The sequence below is a fragment of the Littorina saxatilis genome, linkage group LG1 (genome assembly GCF_037325665.1).
Source record: "Littorina saxatilis isolate snail1 linkage group LG1, US_GU_Lsax_2.0, whole genome shotgun sequence".
Classification (NCBI taxonomy): domain Eukaryota; kingdom Metazoa; phylum Mollusca; class Gastropoda; order Littorinimorpha; family Littorinidae; genus Littorina; species Littorina saxatilis.
The window spans coordinates 61,635,481-61,657,238 of record NC_090245.1 but is presented as its reverse complement, the minus strand read 5'-3'; positions in this window follow the sequence as shown (position 1 = coordinate 61,657,238).

Sequence of the window (21,758 nt, the reverse complement as noted above, 5' to 3'; positions counted from 1 at the left end):
TTCTCGACACTGTAATGCATTAAAGAAGACGCTTGCACGCTTTCGCCACAAAGCCGGTGTGATCGAGCATCGGTTGAAATCTTTCGCGAGCAATATCTGGTATTTGTCCGCAATGCATTGGTGCTTAAATGACACTATTGTGTGACCATGAGGGACATAAAACCTATTGCTAGAGTATTTAAGAGTATTCTCCAGGGGGGAAGAGGGGATTCGTTACGGAGACTCTGCGGAGAGTGGACGGATCGGTGTTGGGAAGACAACATTTGTGAACAACCCGCAATGCAGTGAACGTTTAAGCCCCTTTCACACTTCCGCAAACAAGACTGCGGATAGCTGCAGACGGCACTCCGCAGCTATCCGTGTGAGTAACGCAGAGGCAGTCCGCAGATGTCCGCCGTGGTCCGCAAAGACCGCAGAAGACCGCAGTAGTCCGCCCAGAAGGTCGGAACAAATCAAACTGGTTAAATATTTGGCTGCGGACACTGGCGGAGAAAATTGGCCGTGTAGAGAACGCAGTCAGTCCGCAGAGCACGCGTTGCCCCCGCAGAGCACGCGTTGCATCCGCAGAGCACGTGTTAGCAACGTGATGTGTCCACAGCCGTCCGCAATGTTTGTTTAGTTGGCGTTTGTGTTGCGGTTAGCTGCGTGTTAGCTGCGGTTGTCTGCGTTTGTGGCACGTTCACTCAGCGGACTCGTCAAGAATAATATCTCATGGTTAAAGTATAATTCACAACACTTCATCATGACCAGAAGACGCAGAGGACGTGGCTCAATGTCTGGCAGATGTGCATTTTCTCTCCACGATCCTGGGATAAACTCATGGCTGGCTGGCTGATCATGGTCCACTAAAGTAACGTCCAGGGTTGGGTTCCTGATCCTCAAAAAGTTGTGCAGGACACAGCAGGCATAGGTAATCATGCTGACTCTCTCTGGACTTTGTGTCATGGTTGTCAGGAGGCGTCTGAAGCGGGCAGCAAGTAGTCCAAAAGCATTGTCAACCACTAGGCTACTTGCTCTTGCCAGTCTGTAATTGAAGACTCTCTGTTCATGTGTCATCTGTCTGAGAGATAAGGGCTTCATCATCCAGGTTTTCAGTGCAAATGCATCATCTCCAACCATGTAAAGGCTATATAGGCTTGTCATCATTGGGCAGGTGTTCAGGTTCTGGGAGGTTAATAATGCCATCAGGAGAGTTGAGGCAAACACTCCAGTATCTGACCCTGAACCAGTATGTCCACAAACAAGAACTTGTAGTCTGTATCCACCAGGGCCAACAGCACAATAGAGAAGAAGTCCTTGTAGTTGTAGTAGAAGCTGCCAGACTTTCCAAGGCACACCAGTGCGACATGCTTATCATCTATAGCACCCACACAATGAGGAAAGTTCCAATTCTTGTAGAATCCGGTTGCAACTTCTTTCCAGCCCTCTGGAGTGGTGGGACAAGCCAGGACTTCAATTGCAAACTCTTCAATGATGTCTTGACAGACTTATATCACCAGGAGGCAGATAGTGTTGTGGGCAACCCTAAAGCCATACTGCAAAGTCACCAGTTGCCAGTTGGCGCAGAGTAATAGCCAACTTCAGTCCTGGAGCCAAGGGCTTCCTCCAATGGGTCTGCAGCTTGGTAATCCTGCCCTCAATTCTTGTCAAGTGTTCATGAAATGCAACTGGATCCATCCGACTGATATTAACAAAAGTCTTCATGCAGTTCCCTTATCATTAGCTCATGATGGCCATATAGAGGTCTGCGATTCAACATACTTCTTATCTTCTTCCTCTATATTCTTCTTCTTTGAACTGCATCAGATTGTTCTTGCTCTACAGAAAACTGCAGACATGATTGCACATGCATCAGTATTCTCATTTGCAAACCAGCATCAATGTGCATCTTCAGAACTCAGCTCTGTGATATACTACAGTAGACAGCAGTAGATACCAGTAGATAACAGGAGATATTCAGCAGGTCCAATATAAACACCTCACAAAAAGAAAGTTCCCCCCTTACATTCAGCAGATGTATAATCGTAGGTAGTTGTGAACGAAATCCCCAGGATTCTGGCCCTTGAAATATCCCGAACTTGTCCATCCGTGACGTTCCGCAGCGATTTCTGGGCCCGCGGACGCCAAATTTCACGGCGTCAAACCGCCAAAACCGCGTTTTACCCGCGCAAAGTCGGCGTAAAACCGCGATCGTCTGCTGCGGTCCGTACTTGACACGGCGTCTGCACGCCGACTGCACGCAGGCATCCGTTGACAGACCGCCACCATCCGCTGTGGATCCACGGTGTTATCCGCCATCAATCCGCAGCGAATCCGCGGTCAACACGTAGCTGTCCGCGTTTCACACGTGCACCGTTGTATTTTTCCTGCGGAGGTCCGCAGTTGTCCGCAGTCTTGTTTGCGGAAGTGTGAAAGGGGCTTTAGGCTCTGTGTGTGTGTGTGTGTGTGTGTGTGTGTGTGTGTGTGTGTGTGTGTGTGTGTGTGTGTGTGTGTGTGTGTGTGTGTGTGTGTGACAGCGAACGTTAGGCTGGGGTTGACGGTAAACTTCATGCTGTGGTTGCAGGACAGTGCATTTCATGCTGTGGATGACAGCGGATTTCAGGCGGTGAAGGACAGTGCCAGTAACGGTCAGGCTGTGTGTCACGATTACTAGATTTTCTGAAGAAGACATTAATGAGGAGGACCGATCAGTGTTAGGGAGTTAGCATTTTTGATCAACGGGATCTGCGACAGTCGACATTAACACGTATGACCTAATTTGCTTATACCGCTTTTCTTTCATTTTGATCCCATTTTGCAGAGTATCTATATATTTTTGGAGTCAGAGAAAAATAAAGAATACAATGCAATCATTTTCTAATTTGTTATTGCATTTAGTAAAGTTTTGACTCAATGTTCAACAGTGATTGGGAATCCAGACGAGGGTGATGGTGTATGTGTGTGCGTGTGTGTGGGTGCGTGTGTGTGTGTGTAGAGCAATTCCCAGAAGAAAAAAGTTCATGCCACCCTGTATTTTCGGAATAAAATCTTGTTTAAAGCCAAGAAAAAAAGGTCAGATCGTCAGGAAACTTTACATACACATTTTTCCAGAAGATACCCCCCAGATATTTCTTTCTAATTTTGTTCGATAAATGTCTTTGATGACGTCATATCCGACTTTTAGTAAAAGTTTAGGCGGCACTGTCCCGCCCTCATTTTCTACCAAATTTATTAAAGTTTTGGTCAATCAATCTTCGACGAAGCTCGGATTATGGGATTGCATTTCAGCTTGGAAGCTTACAAATCAATTAATGAGTTTGGTCATTCAAAAATCTCAAAATTGAATTAAAATTGAAATGTAAGTAATCGATCCAAATTTCAACTCATTCTTGATTATTCCTGTTATTTCTATGTTATGTTTGGATTACAAACAAGCTCAGAAAGTTTTAAAAAAATGAAGAAAAGCGCGCTTTCCTGTTAAGCGCAATAGGCTTGTCACTTCAAGCGTTAAGTTTCTATCTGTGAGGACTATTCGACAGATTGACAAAATTTATTAATTTCGCTTCAAGCGACGTGTTGAAAGTTCAATTTTAGTTAGGAATTTGAACATTGTTTAAGCTTCCGAGCTGAAATGCAATCCTATAGTCCGTACTGAGCCAAAGATTGTTTAACCCAAATGTCAATCCATTTGATGGAAAATGAGGCTACCAGAGTGCAACCTCGACTTTTGTGAAAGACCAGATATGACGTCATAAAAGACATTTATCTAAATAATTGGGAAACAAGTCAGGGGTTGAACCTCATTTAGATGATATACACACATGTGAAGTGAACGGTATTGTTATGTCATGGATGGTCTCTCTCACGTATGTAGGATAATGCCCGGTATTACGTGCATAGAGTTATTCGAAGTTATCTGTCGTAATTGATTTGTTAAAATAACAGTTGTCAAAAAAAAAATCTTCTGGAAATCTAAATATAACAATGATAGTGTCGAAGAAGTCCACAATACCGCACCCACAAGTGTCTCCCAGAGTATAGAGGAAGCATATATAGCATCGAATCCTGCTAACATTCCGGTTTCATTGTAGAAATTGATTTCGCTGAAACCCCTGATGGAGTTTCACTAGAATCGGCGGGGAGGTTTTTTTGAGAATCGATAACACTCTACATCTCCTTTAACACCCTCGCCGTCGCTTCCGTTCCCCTTTACCTCCTTCTCTCCGTCTCTCTCTTCCTCTTTTTTCTCCCGAGTGTGAAGAGAAGACTCATTTGTGTGATCAATAAGAGGTTCGCATCAGGCGTGGCCTCTGGTTATTGTGGGTGCTAAATCAGGTTTCTGCTTTGTTCTTTATGCTACATTAAACCAGTGCCAATTATGAGGGCAAGCTAATTCAATATTTTGTTTTATCCTACATACTTGAGAGAGAACACTCATGAGATAACAATATCGTTCAAACCACACGTGTGTATATAATGTAAAAAAGGTCGTGTCAAACTAGTCTGGCAGGGACCTGCTTTTCCACTGCTTATGATGCCAAATTTAAAGTCACCGAGACAAACGTAATTATGAAACTACTTCCTGGAAGAATGTTTAGAACTTACATGTCACGCTATACTTTCTAGAGAGACGTGTTTTTGCTTTGACGTCAAAGATTGCACGAAGCTTTGGAAGAGATCGAGGTTCCAAAAGAATCGTCTTCAATTTGGACTGCGGGACGTTTTGAGTAAATTACACGTAAGTACAGTATGTAGGATAAATAGAATACTACATGGTGTGCTGTGTCGTAACAGATTAACATTCGTTGCTTTTTCAAATATTAAAAAGCTCGCTTTCGCTCGCAGTTTAATATCTAAAAAAAAACCAGTTCGTGTAAATCTCGTACGACACAACACGCCAAGTAATCTTCTCGAATAATAATCGCTAAACATTAAGTGAACTTGGTCAAAACATTATTGCAACAGATTTTAAACCCAAAATAAAGCATTAATCCCCGTGTCATTTCATTAAAACTTTATATGCCAGTTAAGGCCATTCACTTAACCTTCAGGATCACCTTTTTGATTGAATATTTATTTTACAGGGATCACGTGACCGCCGTTTAAGTAAGGGTACCCTCAAAATAGACCAGACAAAAACGGAAGGGCCGAATGAAAAATCGACAAAAAATCACAATAGGCAATACTTTGCAACTTTGACAAACGAGAAGAAAGTCAAACCAATTATCTACCCTGAACAGATTGTTTTGTTTTGCTACCTTGCGTATTTCGCGTGCTATGCCATTCCTACTGATGCAGGTGTCGATCGCAAGAGCGGTCAAAAACGTGACGGCTTCAATTGCCTGTGTTGAACAGAAAAACACGAGTCATTGTTATTTCGACAGATTCCGAGCTATAATAGCTTTTGAAAGTCGACTGATTCGATAAACAACGACAATTTCATCAGTTCGCCTGCAAACATGCAGCAACGCAACCTAGTTCACAGTCAAATACTTACATATTTCCACCAGACTATTAGCATAGACGTAGCTTTACAATCTACTTCACCATCAAATATCATTGAAACTAATATATAAGGCTATGAGCACAGTGCCGTTAATTGTTTCCATAGTTTCTTCCTCCGTAAGTTTCGGAGAATCTACCGATTGGTCATTTGTTTTGATAGCTTTTGGCTCTGTCAGTTCTTCATCATAAATTATTTGACTCAGGGTTTCATCGTCAATGTTGTCAACACTGTTTTGCTAAAAGAGGCCGGTGTGACATGGGTTGGGTTGGTTGGGGTGGACGTGACGTAGTATTGGCAATGCATGACAGTGGCATGGAGTTTTTGGTCCAAAGCAGAAGAGTTTGAGACAGGAGTGACAGTGGCATGGCTTTTTTGGTCCAAAGCGTAAGAGTTTGGGACAGGAGTGGCATTGGCACCAGAGATTTTGGTCCAAAGCAGAAGAGTTCGGGACAGGAGTGGCAGTGGCACAGAGTTGTGATTCACGCTCACGATTTAAAGTGTATTATTTGCTCAAGTCTATTTTGAGGTAATTAATGTGATCAGAGCCTTTTGAAAGGTGTTTCCTGACATCTGGAATTTTGTGCGATACCCTGAGTATCTGCACCTGAACATATACCAGGTCCGTTGATGATGGAAAGCACCGTACAATGTGGAGGTACAACTGCCATTGGTGTTGGATGGTGGTACCAGATATATCTCGAACCAAAAACCAAACCATAACCCAAAAAATAATAAACACTAAGCACAACATAACGACACATACCCCTCCCTTTGCCAAAAAGATGCTTATTCACCCCCTCTCACCATGTGTTTCCCGCCAGTTATATTTCACAAATCGTATACACACATAAAACTCCTCCCGACATGGATATGCTGTTGTAACAAAATAAAAAATAGAGTGCATTTATTTGCTCTAGTACATTTTTACACGTGCTAAGAGATCAGTAATGTGATCAAAGTCTTTTTTGGAATTTGGAATGATATGCTATCCCCTAAATATCACGTTGTTGTCCTGTATCTGCACCTTGACATATGCCATGTCCTTCTCCAAGTGAAGCTGTGGTTCGTTGATGATGGAAAGCACCGTACAATGTGGTGTTGATTGCCGATGTTGGACATGTCAGATGCGATGGTTCCTCGTTGCTTGCGCCAAGCGTTGTCACTTGCAGCGTCTACCACAGTCAAAATAGAAAATAATTCTTAGAACATAGAATGCTGAGACTGTGTATACGTTATCATTGAAATCACATTGTAAACCATAACAAGGATTATCATTATTGTTTTAAGACCAGCGAACTACAATGAAGAGAATGACATTATTATTATGATCATTTTTTTGCACCTCAAATTTGTTTACACAATGTGAGCGAGAATAGTGTACATGTATAGGTCACACGGAGATTGGCTTGGGCGTCAGTCATCAGTCTGTTAACATATTAAAGTCGAAAAAGACGGATCGAAACATGTCTCAATGCATCAATGGACGACTGATGGACATGCAGCAGAGTCGGTCTATTTTCTAATTTTTTTTTACTTATTGGTTTGTAAAATGACTGATTGCTGAGTCAGTAAATGGACCTATAGTGACCAAAACCCAAGCCAACCCCCAAGGAGAAACATTTTGAAGACTATGTTCAAACAGTTTGTTACCAACAATTTTGTTTAATAAAATCCCGTGACTATTTCCTGACCAATGTATAAATGTTATTTTTCTGTGATTTTCTAGTTACTGTAAAAGGATTTTCTATTACAGGCTATAACACTATACTGATATTGTTTTTGAATGCGAATGAAAAAAGCAATGGGTTCAAGGCTTTCGAATGCCAAAGAAGAAGAAAATTGGTTTGAAGGTGTCATAAAGTTAGTTTAAAATTGAAACAATACATTGACATGTTTTAGGGCCAGCAACCTGCAATGAAGCAACTCAATGAACTCCCATGAAATTCGTAAGTAAATGCTGAACGACAAAATCATTAGAGGCACAACCAAAATAACATGTTCTTGAACTACAAAGTAAAGATCAATGCATTTTTAATATGAAAGAAAAAATCTGAAGAACAAAGTGACTGTTGGTGAGAGTAAAAGAAAGTTAAAAAAAAAAAAAAGAATTCTGTACTCACCAATGCAAGGACAGCACAATACAATAATAAATCAAATGTTCGATTATGGAAACTTCTTCAGGGCCCATATTCAGGAAGAATCCGACAGTGGTTTTGTCGGTACGAGAAACAGAAAACTTCCAATAACCCCCTGTCGTGGAATTCACGAAAAACCGATAGCGCACTGTCCTACGATAAAGTTAGAGGTGCCTATCCCTACCGATAAGCACTGTTGTCGTTACGATAACTTTGATTTCAAGATTGCGGCCATCAGTTTGCAGCGTTACCGGGAAAGAAGAAATATTCAAAGACATACGATTATGGGGGACGGGATATATAAAAAAAAATCATATTCCGCATGCACGATATTTTGCAGTTGACTGTTGACGAATGTGATAACTGACAACATTCTTGTCTCGCAAGTGATATTCGCGTTGCGGTTTCACGCGTCTGGTGCATATCAAGATGTTTGCGTGGCGCCGATTTGGGGTGAGCCACGGTCAGCCAGCCACAGCAAGCGCAGCCTTGACAGGGCACAGCTGCTGCGTCAGGCGCACGCGCAGAGCGACCGTAAACAAGGGAATTCCCCCCGCTAGCTATCGGGGAGGCTTTCCGATGCCTGTGAATTCGGCAGTTCGACAAAAGTTGTCGGACAGAGAGCTATCAAACTTCGGGGCGCTTGTCGTAGGACATGCAGTCGTTCCGTCTTGCATACGCGCCCAGGACTGACAAAAAAACGTAGCTAGCATTGGACAATTTTTGGACAACTTAATGTGATTTGACAGAGGGATGCATGGAGAACTCACAAAAAGTGAAAGGAATTTTATAGGAATTTGTTTTGCACAGGAGGGGAATTTTGTTGAAATCTGCTCAGCCTGCGTAACCGATGATAAATTCAGAAACAGATGTTTTCCAGTACCACCAAGATTCGTTATAAATGTCACGCCACCCGTCGATCTTCCACAGAGCCCAGTAAGCCATTTACAGGAGAGAGCTATCGTTTCAACTCGTGTACAGTATGCGTGAACATAACGACATTGTGTGCGTGTTATGACAAAGTTACAATCTATACATACAATCAAAGACCTCAAAGAAAAAATTGCGCGTTTTTGTAGGGGCCGGGGTTTATTGAGGGAAGGTCCGAAATATTCAGCTACCGAAGGGAGCTAAGCGCGGTTTGAAATAAGTGCGCGAGAAAAAGTCTTCTCTCTTGACGACCTTTGACACCAGCCAATCAAATTGCAAGTTTTTGTTGTTGCACGATGACATCATCCAATCAAGCTTTGCGTTTCATACGTGCACAAAAAGGCACAATGGCAGAGTCCATAGACAGACGATACATGCGGCAAGAACCTCATTTTAATCATTTTATTTTCAGTTTGTGTTCTTCGACACTGCATATTTTACATCACACGCATTTTATGTGGTTTAGTAAAGATTGATCATACAAAGAAACGCCCCTACTGTGTTGAATTTTTATCCAGAAGATACAAACATCAACATGGTAAGATGAACACACAAAAACAAAACAAAACCCCATGAAATATAAGTGACTGGTGTTGTGATACGCAATGTCATGTACCAAATGCTGTTGTTATTGCCTTTTATAGTCCCAAAAGCAGCAAAAAAAATATACGGCTGTGTGTTTTACTTCTTTTGTTTTTTAATGCCTATCTGTGTAGATCTATGATTTTGGATGACTGAAGTAGTGAAGTCCTGAAACTCAAAAATTACGTGTTCATTTGCAGATAATCTAACATTAGGCGGCACACATTTTGATGGCATGGGAAATCATCCAGCTATTTTAATGAATCCCTTGAGAATTGAAAGGCTGACTTATTTTGCAAAAGAATGAGCACCCTTAGGAGTTGTCGCCACACAGTCTTTACAAAATGTACGAACAAAGAAACAACGAAAGATACCACAAGGCCTGGTACAAGCGGGTTTTTTCTGATCGTAGAGAGTAAGCTATGGAAACATGGTATATATTGGTTGTGTTATATTGGAATGGTAAATTAGTAAATAGAGGGTTGAGTGCATTTTGAGTAAAAGAGAAAGTGTTCTAAGGGGGTGGATAAGTGGGTGCGATGGGTTTATAATGTTTTAAACCCATCGCACCCACTTATCCACCCTCTTAGAACACTGCTCGAGCGAGAATCTCAGTCCAACAAAGAGTACAGCGCAAGCTCCATTGGCTCTTTTCAGAGACCTCTCAATTGTGTTCATGATTTGTCTGACGAACTAAAACCATCAGACCATCTCACAGCCGCGCGCTGGAAGCATCACATTATCCGCATCACAGGTTTGCAGTGATGCACACACGGCAAGGCTAATTGGCTGTGCTGCCTTTGCATCACGCCTCATTGTAAGATGGAAAATTCGGAAAACAACTGCGTAAAGAACTGTATATCTTTAATGTGTCTTGTACGAGGGCTGTTCCATTATTATTTAGAATCCAGGCTCCTGGCAATATGGCGTTAAATACAAAATCATGCTGTCAAATAATAGACTATCGTGAGACTTGACACAAAAAATGAAGTTCCAGAGTTATGTTGTTTTCATGTGGTCGACTCGGGAAGATACTCACCGCGCAATGTATGAGATTGCGTCATGAAGCTTCAATTCGCGATTTCGGAGCCATAACTTACAATAACTACAAAATAAGGGTTAAAAGAGGCCGATTTGCATGAAAGTGTGAAGAAATGTTTTAGGATGAACGCTCTTTTTAGAGCCGTGGTGTAAAACTCGTACAGCAATTTCAAACCGGGTAGACGGAGCCTCGAAAATGATACCCACCCTGGTCTACTCCTTTTATTCGTTATCTTCGAAAACATTGGGGCTGTTGAACAGATAATAAGAGAAGATCACTTAATTATAATCAGGGAGATGCAATATGCCCTTGGCATTAAAAGCTCTGCATTTGAAAAGATCTTACACAAATATTAATGGCCCCAAAGCGATTTGCCGGTTGGGTACCACATGAACCCAGTGACGGGAAAAAGAGGGGTAGGGCAGAGTGTTGCCTGACAATACTTGAAACAATCAACAATGGCATGTCCAAATCAACATGGAATATTGTCAGTGGTGACAAAACCTGGATTAATTAGCTCCACTCTAAAATCAAACAACTGTCGCCTGTTCGGGTGTTTAACCAGGTGACCCCACCCCTGCCAAGTTCAAATAACAAGAAGCACTAAAAAATTGTTTGCATCTTTCGTCGCTATATCAAACACTGTGACTCACGTATGACTGCTGTGTCCACCACTAATGGTAGAAAATATTCGAGGCTTGGCACAAACACCGTCCAAACACAGGTATTCGAGGGCTTATGCTGTAACATGACAACGCACCTGTCTATACTGCCTTTGCGACAACAGATTTCTTGGCACCAAAGGGAGCACTGCTGCTGGTTGCATCCACCCTATTTTCTTGACATCTCCCCATGCTAGTTCAGCTTGTTCTCGGATTTCAAGAAATAGCCGCGGAAACACGGGTAGAGACCCCTGAAGACTCTGTCCGAGCCTTCACAAGGGCCATACCAGGTATAGCTGATGTCACATGGTCCCAGGCCAGAATGAGAACGTTTGAGAGGCAGTTGGGTGTCGGCTGAGGAAGGATTGGTCTAGAAAATGGCCTGGTTAGATTGTTGGTATGTGTTTCCGTTTATGAGATTCTAAACAATTATGGAACAGCCTACGTACGTCTGAGCAAAAGTGACATTTAACGTTAGCTTTTCGCGGGTAAAGATTTGCAGTATGTAAGAAAGTGTAGTACGTGATACATTAAGGGCAAGCATGGTGTGTCGTAGACACCAGTTGCGTCCTCCAGGGTCGTCTCTTTTTCGGTTAATTCCCCCTCCTGGCCCCTTCTTCCCCAAGCCCCTTATCCACCTGCCTTAATAAGAGGAGCAAATCGATACATCTGTGGCAGAAGGCTTGTCGGATACGGAAACGAAAGCTGTTACGCATCAAACTTCGAACACGTAAAGCCTAAGAACATCTTAGCTCCACAAACGGGTATCTCGGCGGGCGGCATGACACAAGCAGAGATTTGTCTTCTGTTTGGGGCTTACCGCGTTGGGTGTAACTTGCAAAATGAGTAGATGTTTTTCTCACGCGACGGTTTTGATGGTATAAAAGTAAGAACGGTCATGCAGCAAACGATGGATTTAATTCAGAGGAGATTTTTTAAAGTTAAAACGGCAACATTTAAGTTAAGCATCCTGAAGTCCACACAAGTCCAAGTCTTTCCATTCACAGTCTGCAATGTACTCGTGTCCTTTGAACACGAACAAGGTTTATCCTACATACGTGAGTGAGACCACTCATGAGATAACAATATCGTTCAAACCACACGTGTGTATATCATGTAAATGAGGTCATGTCAAACTAGTTTGGCAGGGACCTGCCTTTCGACTGCTTATGATGCCAGAGTCATCGAGACAAACGTCATTATGTAAACCCTTTCACGCTATGCTGTTTCTCTTGGTAGAAATTTTAGAACTTTAACGCCACGCTTACACTTTCTAGGGTGACGTGTCTTTGCTTTGACGTCAAAGATTGCACGAGGCTTTGGAATAGATGAGGTTCCAAAAGAAGCGTCTTCAATTTGGATAGCCAATGCGGGACGTTTTGAGTAAAATACACGTAAGTACAGTATGTAGGATAAACAGAATACTACATGGCATGATGTGTAGTACCAGATTTACACTCGTTGTTTTTTCAAATAGTGAAAAGCTCGCTTTCGCTTGCAGTTCAATATTTAAAAAACCCAACTCGTGTAAATCTGGTAGGACACAGCAAGCCATGTAGTATTCTCTATTTACAGAATGAATTAATTTTCAAAGTCGAAATTATCGTTTTTCACAACGATATTGCTTCAGTTACAACACACTGTTGCTATATTTCCGTCTGAAAAGTGTGGGTACGTTGCAACAGCCTCCTTTAAAGGCGAACATCGGCAGGAATTTTTCTCGTGGAGCGACCTAAACTTGAACCCGTCGCTATTCTTGCATGTCTGTTTACTTCGTGTTGCACGCAAAAATTGAGCGACTTCCTTGCCGCGTGGATTGACGAAGCCGTTTTATTCTCGTGACTGAAAACACTGCAGTGCGTGCAGTTGTATTCTGTGGGTTCGACAGATCGGTCCAGTAGTTTGGTCTCAATCGCTCTACACACACGCACACACACACACACACACATACACACACTGGCACACACACACACACACACACACACACATACGGACGAGGAGCACCTTAGGTACCGGTCATACGCAGACGGATCTGTGTGACTTCTGTACGTACGAAATCCACATTAGGTACCGTTTGGCTATACACAGTGTGTAACCCGTACGGACGAAGGCGTTAAGTACCTGTTTCCTATACACACTGATGGTTGTGTAAAGTGTCAGTAAAGTGTGAATAGGTGAGGATGGAACTTTAACCGTCGATCACTTTACATGTATAACCTCAATTAATATGTTGCATGTTTTGCTTTTGATTTGTATGTTCCTTACTTTGTCATTTTGTTGTTTATGTTTATTTGCTTGTTTGCTTACTTGTCGATTGTTTGCTGGTTCGTTCGTTTACTTTGTTTATTTGTCATGTTGCTTTACTTGTTTATCATTTATTAGACATTTGTATTAGAAGTAAGGACCGGTTGTAAGAAAAGGCGTCACCTTAAACCTCTATCCTTGAAAAATAAAGTTCCATCATCATCATTATCATCTCTCTCTCTCTCTCTCTCTCTCTCTCTCTCTCTCTCTCTCTCTCTCTCTCTCTCTCTCTCTCTCTCTCTCTCTCTCTCTCTCTCTTTACATTTAGTCAAGTTTTGTCTGTGCCGGTGTGCGTGCGCGTGTGTAGAGCGATTCAGAGTAAACTACTGGACCGATCTTTATGAAATTTGACATGAGAGTTCCTGGGTATGATATCCCCGGATTTTTTTTTTCGATAAATGTCTTTGATGACGTCATATCCGGCTTTTTGTAAAAGTTGAAGCGGCACTGTCACACCCTCATTTTTGAATCAAATTGATTGAAATTTTGGCCAAGCAATCTTCGACAAAGGTCGGACTTCGGTTTTGTATTTAAGCTTGGTGGCTTAAAAATGTATTAATGACTTTGGTCATTACAAATCTGAAAATTGTAAATAATTGTTTTTTTATAAAACGATCCAAATTTACGTTCATCTTATTCTTCATTATTTTCTGATTCCAAAAACATATAAATATGTTATATTCGGATTAAAAACAAGCTCTCAAAATTAAAAATATAAAAAATTCTGATCAAAATCAAATTTCCGAAATCGATTAAAAAACAATTTCATCTTATTCCTTGTCGGTTCCTGATTCCAAAAACATATAGATATGATATGTTTGGATTAAAAACACGCTCAGAAAGTTAAAACGAAGAGAGGTACAGAAAAGCGTGCTATGCAGCACAGCGAAACCATCACCGCGCTAAACAGTCTCGTCAGATTCACTGGGTTTTGCGCGAGCGGCGGACTACGGTCACTGTGAAAAAATGCAGTGCGTTCAGTTTCATTCTGTGAGTTCCACAGCTTGACTAAAATGTAGTAATTTCGCCTTACGCGACTTGTTTTTTTGGTTTTTTTTTAAATTGGAGAAAACCGGTTTCTTTTTTTGTTGGGTTTTTTTTGGTGTGGTTTGCATGGTTGTTTATACAAAAAGCAATTGAGGAGCCATAGATGGTTATTTTTTTCTCCTTTTTTTTCTTTTTTTGTTTTTCTTATTCTCGTCCATCCGCTCCCTCCCACCCCCCTCATAATATTCACAAACGTCATATATCACTTCACCTCATCTCGACTTATACATTACTCACAATCTTCTAATGTACATTTTATTTTCCAATAATGATACCGTATTCAAATCGTATCTATCACCATACTAATATTTACTAATACACATTTTTGCAATCAAAATAATGTGATTAAGTACCTTATTATTTTGGCATATATTACTAGGTTGATAACCAAACAAGACATCGTGTTCTGAGAGGTGCACATTTGATCCTGTATTTCTAAAAATATAATGGACAACATTTTCCCAAAAGCTCGTCAACTTCTCACATTGACAAAAAAAGTGTTCAACATAATCAATGTGTTTACAAAATGTACATAATTTTGTTTCTCTAATTTTCATTTTATTTAATAATATATTCGTGGGATAAATATTATGTAATATTTTTCATTGTAACAATCGCAATCTTTCTTCTTTTGTACATTTGCTTGCTAACAGCCAATGACTGTGATCTAGTTTAACCTGATATTTATGTAACCAAAATGTTGCAGCGCAAGGCTCGCTCGCTTTAGACTGGACTATCAGCATGTGAATCTTTCTCGCGGAGGGTTCCGTGTGTCAAGGTCATTATTGTGTTCGCCTGCTCGCGGGCTGGCTGTGTTTTTGCGAAGTGCAAGCGCTCGCACAGCAGTCTTCACTGCGCGGTACTCAAAAAATCTAGAGGGACTGTATCCTTTCTTTGTGCACAGCTGGTTAAAAGGAATCATATATCCGTTAACCCAAATATCTTTCACCATATCTAAATGCGCTTCTATCCATTTTTTTAAATATAAGCTTTTATTTTTATAAACCACTTTTATATTGTTCCACAAACATTGATCGCCAAAGCGATCTTCTCTCTCATAAATCAATGCTTTATTATGGATTCATTTTAAGAGAACTTCTGTCTAAAAGTTTGATCGAATGCATTCAATACCTTGGTTTTAGTAGTGTTGTGGCTTTAAAACAAAGTAAATTTCTTCCCAATACCTGATAAAGACTTAACGGAATCGTTGTCCACGGTTCATGTTTTTGTTGTTGAAGTTTTGCTGCCCATGTCAGTAAAAAAGAAGTCTGCATATCGTGGACGTTTATCATGTTAATACCACCTTCTTCCACCACATTACACAATACATTTCGTTTAACTTTTTCAAAGGCTTTTGTATTTGAATACTTCCTTTTCCAGAGAAACCTGAACAAAATAGTATTCAACTTATCGAGAACTTTAACAGGGGCAAGAAGCGCCTGCATAACGTAAACAAATTGTGAAACTAAGAAGGACTTAATAATACATAATTTGCCGCTTATACTTAAATTTCTTCTTGACCATCTGCAAATGATTTGTTCAACTTTTTCAAGTCTTTTTGGAACAATTTTCCATAATTTCAGAGGCCGGGATGTCATTTTTAAAACTGACTAATTCCCATGATTTTAACCTGGGTATTCCATTTAATATCGCAATATTTCTCTTGACAGTTTTTACGCGATCCCTACCACATTGCTTCCGTTTCACTTTTATTTAATTTTAAGCGAGATATATTGGAAAAATCATCAATAATTTTCAAAACCGTTTCCATGTCGTTTTTATCTTGAAGTAAAACAGTTATGTCATCGGCGTACATAGCCAGTTTCAAGATACGCGATGTTTGTTCTGCAAAACCTACATCTGGTAAGGCAAATCCTTTAATATTGGGGTGACTTCGGATTTGTATTGCTAATAATTCTACACTTATTTCTTCCGAAATCCAACCCATATAATTTATGCAGCTCGTGGTGTTTGTCATTAAACCAATATGTAATGCTATACAGTATTGCCCTTTTAACTTCTCTTAAAACTTTAATCCATTTAAAAATTTTTTCGCCAAAACCAAATTTTTTAAAGGACCAGACCACATAGTCTTTTGAGATGGAATCGTAGGCTCGGGCGTAGTCAAGGGCAAGTAATATACCTGCTTGATTTCTTTCATTAGCGTAATTAATGACATCATCAATTAATCTAATCAAGTTACTTGCCTTTCTTCCCTTAATACATCCTGTCTGATCTTCTGACACGAGGTCAGAAATAACACCAGATACGCGCTGCGATAAACATGTTGCCAGCATGTTATAATCTGTATTGGTTACAGATATAGGGTTTCCAATTCTTAAGGCTATCTCTCGGCAAATCTTTATCCTTATGGATCAACGTGATAACTGCTCTTTTCTGAGTATCTGACAATTCACCGACTCTAAATGCACTTTGAAGGGAATTAACCACCATCATTTTTACTTTAGGCCAACATTTTTTCATGAAACTTGTAGTCAATCCGTCTAAACCTGGTGACGAACCATTTTTTAATAAAGACAGCGCCCTGCCGATTTCTAACACGGTAAAATCAGTTTCCAAACCATATTTTCGTTCGTCATTTAACTGAGGAATATTTAAATTAAGAACTTTACTTTCAGCATCCTCCTCAACAAAATTCCCATTTTTATCAAACACGTTATTGTAAAATCTCACTTGCTCCTGTAAAATTCCTTTTTGCGTCGTTATTGAGAGCCATTTTCATCTATTAATCTGTCCATAAATTTTCAATCAGCTTTCACTTTTTCCATATTTAAAAAATATAATATCACTTCACATGCACAATTCTATATAACATATTTACAACCAAACACAATAGCAAATAAGCAAAAAAACTCAGAACATGGTTTGAAAGGGTAGCTTTATTGGTCTTTTTTTCGAACGAATGTAAGGATCACTATATCCCGCCAAACCGCAACACGGTGGCCTAGTGGTAAGGCGTCCGCCCAGTGAGCGGGAGGTCGTGGGTTCGAACCCCGGCCGGGTCATACCTAAGACTTTAAAATTGGCAATCTAGTGGCTGCTCCGCCTGGCGTCTGGCATTATGGAGTTAGTGCTAGGACTGGTTGGTCCGGTGTCAGAATAATGTGACTGGGTGAGACATGAAGCCTGTGCTGCGACTTCTGTCTTGTGTGTGGCGCACGTTAAATGTCAAAGCAGCACCGCCCTGATATGGCCCTTCGTGGTCGGCTGGGCGTTAAGCAAACAAACAAACAAACAAAAATATCTCGCCAACTAGAGTTATTACGGCTTGTTGATTTTGCCAATACAAAAGTCATTTTTTTCTCACTTCATTGGTGCAAACAGTGTAATATTGTGTTGTAAATTCTATTGTTATGCGATTGTTGTTATATTTGTAAGCATAAGAGAGAGAGAGAGAGAGAGAGAGAGAGAGAGAGAGAGAGAGAGAGAGAGAGAGAGAGAGAGAGAGAGAGAGAGAGAGAGAGAGAGAGAGAGAGAGAGAGAGAGAGAGAGATTTTTCACTCCATCAAAGTATCTCCTTTTGAATGCTAAATATAAGTCAGGGAATACGTCTAAAAATGGCCTCCAAATTCCAGGAAATATGTATATTACCTGGATATTTTAGGGAATATATATTATATTCATTGAGTGAAACAGGGAATACGTATAAATCAAATCTCTTATATTATTAAAAGCTGCATCAAAAGGTGTGCAACATTGATATCGGGACTACACAACATAGAATGTTTATATAATGGGTGGTTGGGGATAATGCTGTCTGGATTAAAATATAAAAAGAGGTAAACAGGTGGCGAACTGTTAAGTTTCACTGACGGTCTAGTCTTCAGTGACAATGCAAATAACAAATCAGAGGTGATTCTTGCTAAACATCAAGCTTTTATTTATTCGTATGAATTTAGCAATGAAAAACGGATTGACAATTAAGGGTAAAGAGAGAGGGGGGGGGGGAGAAAGAAGGAGGGGGAGAGAGAGGGAGGGGGGAGAGAGGGAGGGGGAGAGAGGGAGGGGGGGAGAGAGGAACGGGGGAAGAGAGGCAGGGCGAGAGAGAGGGATGCGTGGGGCTGGCGGTGGGGGTTGGGGGGGGGGGGGCGTGGAGAGGAGCAGCTAGTCGTAGAGCGGTTCGACTCGCGCAGTGGCTATACATTACACGGTTCGCGTGCCATCAATTAGCACGTCGTCAAGCAGGTAACCCGCTGAGAAACCTACTGGAGAGCTAGAGAGACAGCTGGACGCATTCCTTGTTTATGGTCAGCAGATTAATGTACTGCCACACTGAGATTGAAGTCGCAGAGGGTTACATCGGACTGGGTGGCCGAGTGGTAACGCAGTTGCGCTCGGAAGCGAGAGGTTGCGAGTTCGACCCTGGGTCAGGGCGTTAGCAATTTTCTCCACCCTTTCCTAACCTAGGTGGTTGGTTCAAGTGCTAGTCTTTCGGATGAGACGAAAAACCGAGGTCCCTTCGTGTACACTACATTGGGGTGTGCACGTTAAAGATCCCACGATTGACAAAAGGGTCTTTCCTGGCAAAATTGTATAGGCATAGATAAAAATGTCCACCAAAATACCCGTGTGACTTGGAATAATAGGCCGTGAAAAGTAGGATATGCGCCGAAATGGCTGCGATCTGCTGGCCGATGTGAATGCGTGATGTATTGTGTAATAAAAATTCCATCTCACACGGCATAAATAAAAGGCAGAGGCCCCAACCTACAGGTTTGCTACCATACCAAAAACGCCTCCAGACACGGGAACTTGGGAGCAGAGGCAACAGCTCCGCTTGAACCTCAGAAACCAAATGTGCCTCCAGACACACAGATCCCTTAGACGGCCGAGGCTGTGGCCTCTAAGGTTCTCTTGTACCAAACCGCCTCCTGACTCTGCATCAGATTGCTTGCGCTGGCATCTGCTTACATAGACCCACATTAAGTCACCACCGAGTGGTAGACACAGACGACATTTACAGACTGACAGCTTCACGGTAATGCGTACCCATAGCGCAGCTCTGCATGGGTGGGAATGTTCTGAGCAAAACACTATGTGTTACTACATACCCCCCGCCCTCCATGGAACTTCTTGACCCCAACAAATTGGGGGGGGGGGGGGGGGGAGTTTGCCCAGTCGGTAGAGGCGCTGGCTTTAAAACCGGTTGTTACTATCAGCGTGGGTTCAACCCCCAAGTTCGGCGCGGGATGTGTGTCCCAGAGTCAACTTTGTGCAGACTCTCCTCGGTGTCCGAACACCCCCGTGTGCACGCATGCGCACGATAAAGATCCCAGGGTCACAGCGAAAGCCTCAGGCCTTGGAAACACGAATACATGCATGCAAAAATATGAAGCCCGGGTGTCCGTTCGGCCAACAGCCAAAAAAGTAACCATTTCAGCACTGACCCAAGACGACCCAACCCGGTCCCTAGCCCATGTCAGGTCTCCTCTAGCAGCCGGCAGCCAGCTGTCTACATCCCCCCCCCCCCCCCCCCGCATTTTTATTTTTTATTTTCATACAAAGCCGGGTTTTCCCGTGTAACATGCCCCTAATGGCTTTGCCGTGAGGGCGTAAAACTTTCATTTTCTCTCTGGCATAAATAAATCCCTGCGCCTTGAATATGTGCGCGATATAAATTGCATAAAATAAAAATAAAATAAATAAATCCCTGCGCTTAGAACTGTACCCACGGAATACGCGCGATATAAGCCTCATATTGATTGATTGATTGACATCCTCATATAGTCACAGTATACTGACACCAGTCCTAGCATGATAGAGCGGCTGTCACTATAGGTGTCTCTCTTTGTGTGTCTGTATCATATTACTTGTAATTAAAACAAAAAATGCCTGATGGGAAACAAATAGAAAAAAATGTTATGACAGAGATTCCCCTAATATTTCCGAATGTCATTTCTACAATGACGCTTTGAATAACGTCTTGATAAAAGTTGGTTGACGTGAAATGTGGCTTGAAAAAAAAGAGCATTAAAACCTTTAACGTAATGCAACAAGCAGAGAATGCAGAGAATATGGAATATTAGCTGTCATAGGGGTACGATACCAGTTAATCACGTTTAACCGAATGTTTGGAGATTCGAGAGTGGAGGGTGTCATTATTGAAGAGAGAGAGAGATGGAGAGAGAGGAGAGTTGGGAAAAGAGAGAGTGTGTGTAAGAAGGTGAGAGACAGAGGGCGATGGGGAGAGGTTGAGTGATCATATGAGGGGTGTTGTCAATATTAGAAAGATAGAGGGGGAGAGAAGGAGAGAGAGATGGGAGGGTGAAGAAAGAGAGAGAGTGTGTAAGATGCCTCCATAAGAGATGTAGCCTAGAATAAAAGCAATGTCCCTCGATGCATGTATTATTTCTCTTAACGAGTATAAAATAAGTTATGTAAGTCATTTTTCGTAGGCCTAATATGAAAACAATAATGTTGAAGTCTGAATCCAGTATCATTATTTTGAACTGTTTCGGTCTATACATGTAGTCTGCTTAAAGCAGAACGCTTCCGTGTAGCATAAGTATATATCTTTCATGTTCTCTTGGGACGGGCCAGGGAATGTGTTACAAACTAACGCTTGCTTATTAGCAAGCCCAGTCAGTTCTGTACGCGAGTAGTGAAACATGATAGCGGTCAGTGGATCAGTTACCAACATTCCTACTGACATCTGGTAGTGATTTAGTCTTGATGGTGATCGGTGCTTTCCTTCGTTAGCCACTGGACTTGTCAGTTACATTTTGACGATTATCTGAGCGACCCCTTTTACAGAAAATTCAAATAGCAACCGAACCCATTCATGGAAGATCATATAGGATGTACATTAGGTCCCTAATCACGAAGACGGTCACCTAGAAACTCGCTCAAATATGTGATTTTTCTTGATACTTGTTAACTAATCTTCTTCTTCTTGTCGTTCGCTGTTAGATCGTCAGTCCGGACTGCAGGGCGAAACGTGCTGTCCTCTCCAAGTCCTCTCTGGGGCCGTATAGCTTCTTTTCTTGTTTTGTAGCGCTGTCTCCTCTGGCCAGGTGGTGTCCCTCAGAGCACTGTGGTATGGACAAGCCTGCAGGATGTGCTCTGCTGTCTGATTCTTGCCACACGGACATAGGGGGGAGGGAACTAGCTTCAGCTTTGTGGCCATATGATGGTTTAGTCTGTTATGTCCAGTGCGGAGTCTGAGTAGGACGACTTGTTCTTCACGTTGGAGCAGGTGGTAGTCATCTTTCTCCGCTCTGGTTTTCCTCTTGTTTTTGATGATTGTCTTTTTTTCCTTGTACTGCAGCTGGGACGTGAACTGTTCCTTTGAGGCACCTTCCTTGGCAAGTTTGTCTGCAGCCTCGTTTCCTGCTATGTCACAATGAGCTGGCACCCACTGAAGCACGACCCTTCGGTTCTGAGCAACCTGTTGGAGGGCGTTGTTGAGCTCAGTTTCTTTGTTGGCAGACAGAGCTTGGAGTGCTGACATTGCGTCTGTCAGAAAGACGACCTGAGGACATTCATGGTCTGTTAACTAATCTAAAAGATTGGAGTTTTCCTAACAATACACACACACACAACGTATTCGT